Here is a 7541-nt window from a genome sequence, read left to right as displayed (position 1 = left end):
TGCTATTCAATATTTACACTTCCAAATTACACTTTAACGCATTAAATCATTGCAATTATCATCAATACGCTGACGATACGCAGCTGTATTTATCATTCTCACCCGATGACTTACCAGAAGCTGAAATAAACATTAACCGGGATCGGGATCTGGCACAACTAAATGAGTAGGTACTTACGTAGTCACCAGTTACTTGTCAACCCCGATAAGACCAAAGTTACTTTTCAGGAACAAAGAAACACCATAAATACAATTAAAAAACACAAAACTCCTTCTTCACAGAAGCACACCACGTTATCACAACCCACTCGTATTCAACCTAAACGCAAAGCCAAAGAAACACTTACACAATAAACTCCATTTAATAAAATTACAGGAATTATTATAATGATTTTTTTGTTTTGTTTTCCTCTTTCCTGATAGCGTTGGCTATTGTGCCCATCAATAGGTATGTTGGTAAGTACGAATTACATTATCCCTAGATGTCCAATGTACGTGTGTGATTTTTATTATTTTTTATTTTTTTTAAAGGACCCTACATAACTTCACCAGACACAGACACAGATACTAATCGTACTTGATTTTAATCCGTGCGATTAGTTAACCAGGCTAGACCTGAGTTCTCACAAGAAACACCGACCATAATATTAACCAGGTCTAGACCTGAAAGTTCTCACAGGAAACACCGACATAATTCTTCTACAACAAAGTGAGAACCGAAATACTACAGGTATTCCTAGCCTGTTTATCTTACCAATGTTTCGTCTGTATTGATTTTTTGTGTGTTTTTTTTTTTTTTTTTTTTTTTTTTTTTAAGGACCCTACATAACTTCACCAGACACAGACACAGACACTAATCGTTACTTGATTTTAATCCGTGCGATTAGTTTACCAGGCTAGACCTGAGTTCTCACAAGAAACACCGACCATAATAATAATGGATTTTATTGATTAGGAAAAAAAAATGGTTCCTACACCATAACCAATAGGTTCAGGGTCAGATAAACCAGTAGGTTACCTGTAAAAGGGTATTACATTGTGTAGTCTTCTTCTACAGCATTATCTGTTCCGGTACACCACGCTACTTAACTGAGAAGATAAGGGTTCGGTCTGATGCTCACTCTCTAACATGAGGAATAATCATCTTATATTAATTCCGAAACACAAGCTAGAGTTGTATAAACGCAGCTTCTCGTACATGGCAGCAAGATTAATTAATACTTACGTACATTATCGGCAACAAAATATGGTTTGGTACTACCCCACTCTCCGTGAAAAAGAAGCTAAGGGAGACACTTCTGAGTAACCAATCGAAGAATTAGCAAGACACTGATTATGAACGATTTTGGGGGTGATGTGTTGTTCATTCCCAGTAGTACTAGCTATAGGTAGTAAGTGGTGTGCGAATATGTTTTTTTTTTTTCTCTCTTTTTTTTATCTTTTTTAATAAGACATAGCAGAGGGTCTGTAACATTCAGTATTATATGTGTCTTACTTTTGGTTGGCTAGTGTGTTTGTTGTGTGTATATATTATAGGTAGTTCATATATATTTTATATTTTGTTTGATGTTTTTTTTTCTACTGTGAGAGGATGTAGGAAGAACGCCGATGATTAGATTCTTAGGCGATACAGTCTTTTTGGCTTTTGGGCATATTAATTTTGTAATGGATTTATTAATTTTGTTAGTTGTGAACTCCATTTGCCAATAAATTCATATTATTATTATTATGGTCGGTGTATCTTGTGAGAACTCAGGTCTAGCCTGGTTAACTAATCGCACGGATTAAAATCAAGTAACGATTAGTGTCTGTGTCTGTGTCTGGTGAAGTTATGTAGAGTCCTAAAAAAAAATATATAAAATAAATAAATAAAATAAAAATTCACACACTCACATTGGAAATCTAGAGATAGTATGTAATTCATACTTACCAACATAGCTATTGATGGGCACAATAGCCAACGCTATCAGGAAAGAGGAAAACAAAACAAAACAAAACAAAATCATTATAATAATTCCTGTAATTTTATTAAATGGAGTTTATTGTGTAAGTGTTTCTTTGGCTTTGCGTTTGGGTTGAATACGAGTAGGTTGTGATAACGTGGTGTGTTTCTGTGAAGAAGGAGTTTTTTGTTTTTTAACTCTGCTAGGACATGTAATTTTATTGGGTGGACCTGTCTTTGTGGTGTATGTTGCCTTACTTGTATTTATGGTGTTTCCTTGTTCTTGAGGTTGTATTTGTGAGGTTGCTTGGGTTTTTGGTGGAGATATTGCAGTATTTTGTGAGCCTGGAGTGCTGTTAAGGTTTTTGCGCTTCGGTTGAATACGAGTGGGTTGTTTCTGAGAAGTAGAAGTATTGTGTTTTTTAACTGTGCTAGGGCGTGTAACTTTATTGGGTGGACCTGTCTTTGTAGTGCATGTTGCGTTACTTGTATTTATTGTGTTTCTTTGTTCTTGAGGTTGTATTTGTGTGGTTGCTTGGGTTATTGGTGGAGACGTTACAGTATTTTGTGAGCCTGTAGTGCTGTTAAGGTTGTTGCGTTGGGGTTGAGTACGAGTGGGTTGTGATAACGTGGTGTGTTTCTGTTGTAGTGAGTATTGCGTTACTTGTATTTATTGCGTTTGTTTGTTCAGGAAGTTGTGTTTGTGTGGTTGGTTGAGTTAAGGGTGGAGATATTACAGTATGTTGTGTGTCATGTTGTGAGTCTAAAGTGCTGTTTAGGTTTTTGCGTTTGGGTTGAATACTAATGGGTCGTGATAATGTGGTTCGCTTCAGAGGTGAATCTCTGATTGTAGTATACATATGTTGTATCATTTGTTGTACTTGTTTGTTCGGTAAGTTGTATTTGTGTGTTTGTTTGGGTTAGAGGTGGAGATATTACAGTATGTTGTGTACCGTGTTGTGAGCGAGTACTGTTGTTTACATGTATACGTTGTGGATCATTTGTGTATGTAGTATCTTGTGTTATGTTTAGAAATTTACGAACAATATGGCATGTCTTGATAATGACTGCTTTTTGTAAATGTTTGTATGTGTTTTTGTCTAAACCTAATAGTTGTAAATTGTGGTGTATTGTCTTTGGTATAACTCCGGTAGCACTAAGAATAATGGGAACTATAACAGTAGATTTCATTCTCCATTGCGTCTTAAGCTCGATAGCTATATCGGTGTATTTACGGTGTTTTTCTGCATGTGTTTTAGTTAAGTTGTTAGTGTTGGGTATGGCAATGTCTATAATACAAATGGATTTTTGTGTTTTATCTATAAGTGTAATATCTGGTCTATTATTGTGGATAGTTTTGTCTGTGAGTAGTGTCCTGTCCCAATATAATTTGTGTGTGTTGTTTTCAAGTATGATCTGTGGCGTGTATTTGTAGTATGGTGTCGTATCTGTTATGAGATTGTGTTTAAGTGCTAATTTTTGATGTATGATTTTAACTACCTGATCGTGTCGATGTTTGTATTCAGTTTGTGCAAGTCGTGTGCATGCCGATATTATATGTTGGATTGTTTCTGATGTTTGTGAACAGAGTCGACAAGAATCATTTGTGACTGTTTTGTCTTTATGTATGTGTTTTTTATAGTTACGTGTGTTAATGACCTGGTCTTGTATTGCTAACATGAAACCCTCAGTCTCCGGGAAGACATCACATTCAGACAACCAACTGTGCGTTGCTATAGAATCAACACAATCCTGGCTAACCTCTTGTGGAAATCGTCCATGTAAAGGCTTTTGGTTCCATGTTTGTATGTTATTTGTGATGTATGTAATTTTGGATGTGGGTGGGAGTATATTAGTTTCGTGTAGGTTAAGTGGTGTGTAAGATTTGTCTGCATATGTTACTGTTTTGTGTAAGACTGAAGTATCTGATTTGTTATAAAAGTATTGTCGTAAATTGTGTATTTGTGTTTGGTGCAATAGTGTTATATCTGTAAGTCCTCTACCTCCTTCCGAACGAGGAAGGTAAAGTCGTATAGTAGAGGAGTGAGGGTGATGTATATGGTGTTTTGTTAATAGTGTACGTGTGTTTCTCTGTATTTGTTCTAAATCTGTATTTGTCCAACGTATAATCCCAAAAGAGTATGTAAGCACTGGTGTGGCATAAGTGTTAATAGCTTTGATTGTATTTCTACCGTGTAATTTTGTTTTAAGTATACTGCGTATTCTTTGTAGGTATTGTGTGATAAGTGTTTGTTTTATACTCGTATATTTAATGTGCGTGTTTTGCTGAAATCCAAGATACTTATAAGTTTCATTCTCGTCCATGGAATTTATTAAATTACCCTGTTCGAGCTCATAATCTAAAAGTTGTCTTTTACCAGCTGTGATGTGTTGTGTTTTACATTTATCGATTCCAAAGTCCATTTGTATGTCACGTGAAAATGTTTCCGTGATGTGTAGAAGGTGATTAAGTTTTATGCTTGTGGAAGAGTATAATTTCAGATCGTCCATGTAAAACAGGTGTGTAATGTTGTGATGTATTTCGTGGTTGTGTTTAATATTGTACCCAAAGTTAGTAGTGTTTAACAAATATGAAAGTGGATTAAGAGCAAGACAAAACCAAAGCGGACTTAAAGAATCGCCTTGAAAAATGCCTCTTTTAATTTGTATTGGGTCAGTAATAAGTTTTGTGTCGTTTAGTGTAAGTGTTAACGTAGTGTTCCAACATGACATTATGTAATTGAGGAATTGTGTAGTATTGTTGCTGACTTTGTATATTGAGAGTACTTGTTGTAACCAAGAGTGTGGTACTGAATCGAATGCTTTTTTGTAATCAATGTATGCAGTGTGTATGTTTCGTTTGTTATGTCTGGATTGTTCAAGTATTACAGAGTCTATAATGAGTTGCTCTTTACACCCTCTGGAATACTTGGTACACCCTTTTTGTTCTTCGTATAAAATGTTGTTATCAGTACAGTGTTGGTATATTTTGTTTGTAATGCATGATGTAAGGATTTTGTATATTGTAGGAAGGCATGTAATTGGTCTATATTTAGATGGGTCTTGTGTATTGTTGTCTTTTGGGAGCATGTAAGTGATACCTTGTGTAAAGAATGCAGGAGTGCGATCTGGTGAATTAAGAAGTTCAGTAAATTGTTGTGCAGTGTAGGTAAAATATTTCCACCAAAAGTTGTGAATGTTATCAATGCCTGGACTTTTCCAGTTATGTAAGTGATTAATAGTTTGAATGATGTCTGTTGTAGTGATGTTTGTGTTATTCATAGGAGTAATGTATTCAGTGCGTGTGGTTTCTGTGGTAATCCACGGGGCGTGTGGATTGTGTTTAATGTCTTTGGTCCATAAGTCAGACCAGTATTGCTGAAGTGAGTGTAGAGATGGTGGAATGAGTTTTTCATTAGTGCTGTTTTGTGTTAGTGATCTGTAAAATAGTTTTTCGTTATGTTTAAATTGTGTGTTATGGCGCTTTCTGTCTGCAGTTTCCCTATAGCGTTTTAAACGGTTTGTGTATATTGATAGTTTTTGTGTGAGTGTATCTCTATGTTCGTTATAGTTTGTATTTTGTTCTCGTGTGGTGTGATTGTTTAGTTTTGTAGTTATGTGTTGTACTTGTCGTGTTAATTTTGAAGAACGAGTTCCTTGTATGTATTGTGTAATTCGACCCAAGTCACGTCTGATGTCATCGATGCGATTAATCAGGCGTTTTTTTTTATTATTATTATTATTCCCAATCAAGTTAAAGAAGGGCACTGACATTGGGACGTGAGCCCCAGTAAATGCAGTAGCGCGTTGTTTTCTACGTTAGATATGAAAAGCGGAAGACAATCTTTAGCATAATAGGGTCAGGTTATACGACAATTTACAGTCATGCCATTTGTTTTGTGCAATGCCCCCGCAAACGTTTGAGAAATTAATGAAACTGGTCTTGAGAGGTGTACTACTTCGAAGGGCACCTCAAGAATCTCAAGTCAATCAAAAAAGTATTTGTATAGCCAGAAGTTTCTCGTAAGGGTCGACCATGCCGCATTGCGATGGTTATTTATTGCAATTAAAGTGTGCAGGAAGCCAAGTGGCCACATGGTTGGAAAGACTGCAAGTGAAAAGTATGTTGTAAAAGAACATCGCGCGGGACGAAACCATGGTAACGCAGATGTCTTTTATCAAGAAGACCATGTCCTGAGGATTTTGAACACAAAATGTACATTTTGTGCCACAAGCAAAGGACCAGTAGGAAAGAAGAAGGCAATGCAATGTGGGTAGTCCATTTTAAAGAGAATAGCTATTGATATAGCAGACCCCTACCCAGACAGCTCCTGGAAACAAGTAACATCTTGGTGGCCATGGACTGTTATAGCAAATGGACAGAAGCATAATGCTCTACCAAATCAAGAAGCGACAACTGTGGCAGACGTTTTGGTAAAAGAATTTTTTAGAGGATTCGGAGTACCCGTTTAACTATTCGGTCGGTGCTTGTGTCTAATTATTGGGCATTTGCAAGACCAGAACCACTGCTATACAGCTACAGTCAGATGGAATGGAAGGCTTTCGTGTTGTTGGGCCGAGTCCGGTTGCCGTGCGATCTGAAGATTGGTACAAGACCAGACCACAGATTAACTACAATTAATCTGTGACCAAGCCAAGAAGAAACTATGGAAAAGGGTACGTGGAAAACCTGCGTCAGAAATTGACTGCCATCCATGATAAAGTTCGTCATAATATGCAGTTAGCTTATTAGTGTAATACAACGTAAAGGCCCAAGCTAGATAGTTATCAACCTGGAGAACTTTGGAATGATATCCTTCCCAGACGCGTGGACTATCCCAGAAATTACAAAGAGCTTAAGAAGGACCGTATACAGTCGTGAAGAAAATAATAAATGACTTATATAACGGATACGGAAACTACCACGACGAAAGCACATAACGAAGCCGAGGAACATCCAGAAATAGCGAATGTGATGCAAGTGAATCCATACATGACTCTGGAACTCAAAGGGTATACGCTTTAGTGTCGTCATTGAGGAATCTAAAGATTTGTGTGAAGTAAGACGCTTTGGATCACTGCGTAGCCAAGGATGTCAAGATGGCCCGGGGTATTGCTGTAGAGAACACGTTCCGAGGTTGGTAAAGCGTGATGTTTCCTACAGGAGCAAAATGGCCGGTCTTGTGACAAGCCTAGTTATAAAAATTTTTGGAATGCACCACAGTTCTTACAAAGACAACTCCAAATTCATGGCGTTACAAAGCTGGCGATTCCGAAGATCAGATGTGGTCTTGCATGGGTGGAAATATGGGTTTGTTGTTTCAACCTCAGAAGAACCCCACAACCATTTCGTAAAACGGTTAATTACTTTTTGTTCAAGAATGGGAGTTGCACGAAGGGAAGGGAACATCTTGCAATTAACGCCATCAAGGTCGCGTTATAGAGCGAGGGTCGCCTAGAATTGTATCTCCACTACAACCGTCGTCCGTGTTACGAGACGCAACTGGGGGACAGTGATAGCGAGTACCTACCCCAGACAGTGGAGCGTCATCAAGCAAGCAAATAAAAGATTAGTCACCTCCGATAAGAAATAAAAGCG

This window comes from Photinus pyralis, unplaced genomic scaffold, assembly GCF_008802855.1.
Source record: "Photinus pyralis isolate 1611_PpyrPB1 unplaced genomic scaffold, Ppyr1.3 Ppyr1.4_LG6, whole genome shotgun sequence".
Taxonomy (NCBI): Eukaryota; Metazoa; Arthropoda; class Insecta; order Coleoptera; family Lampyridae; genus Photinus; species Photinus pyralis.
This window is presented reverse-complemented; position numbering follows the sequence as displayed.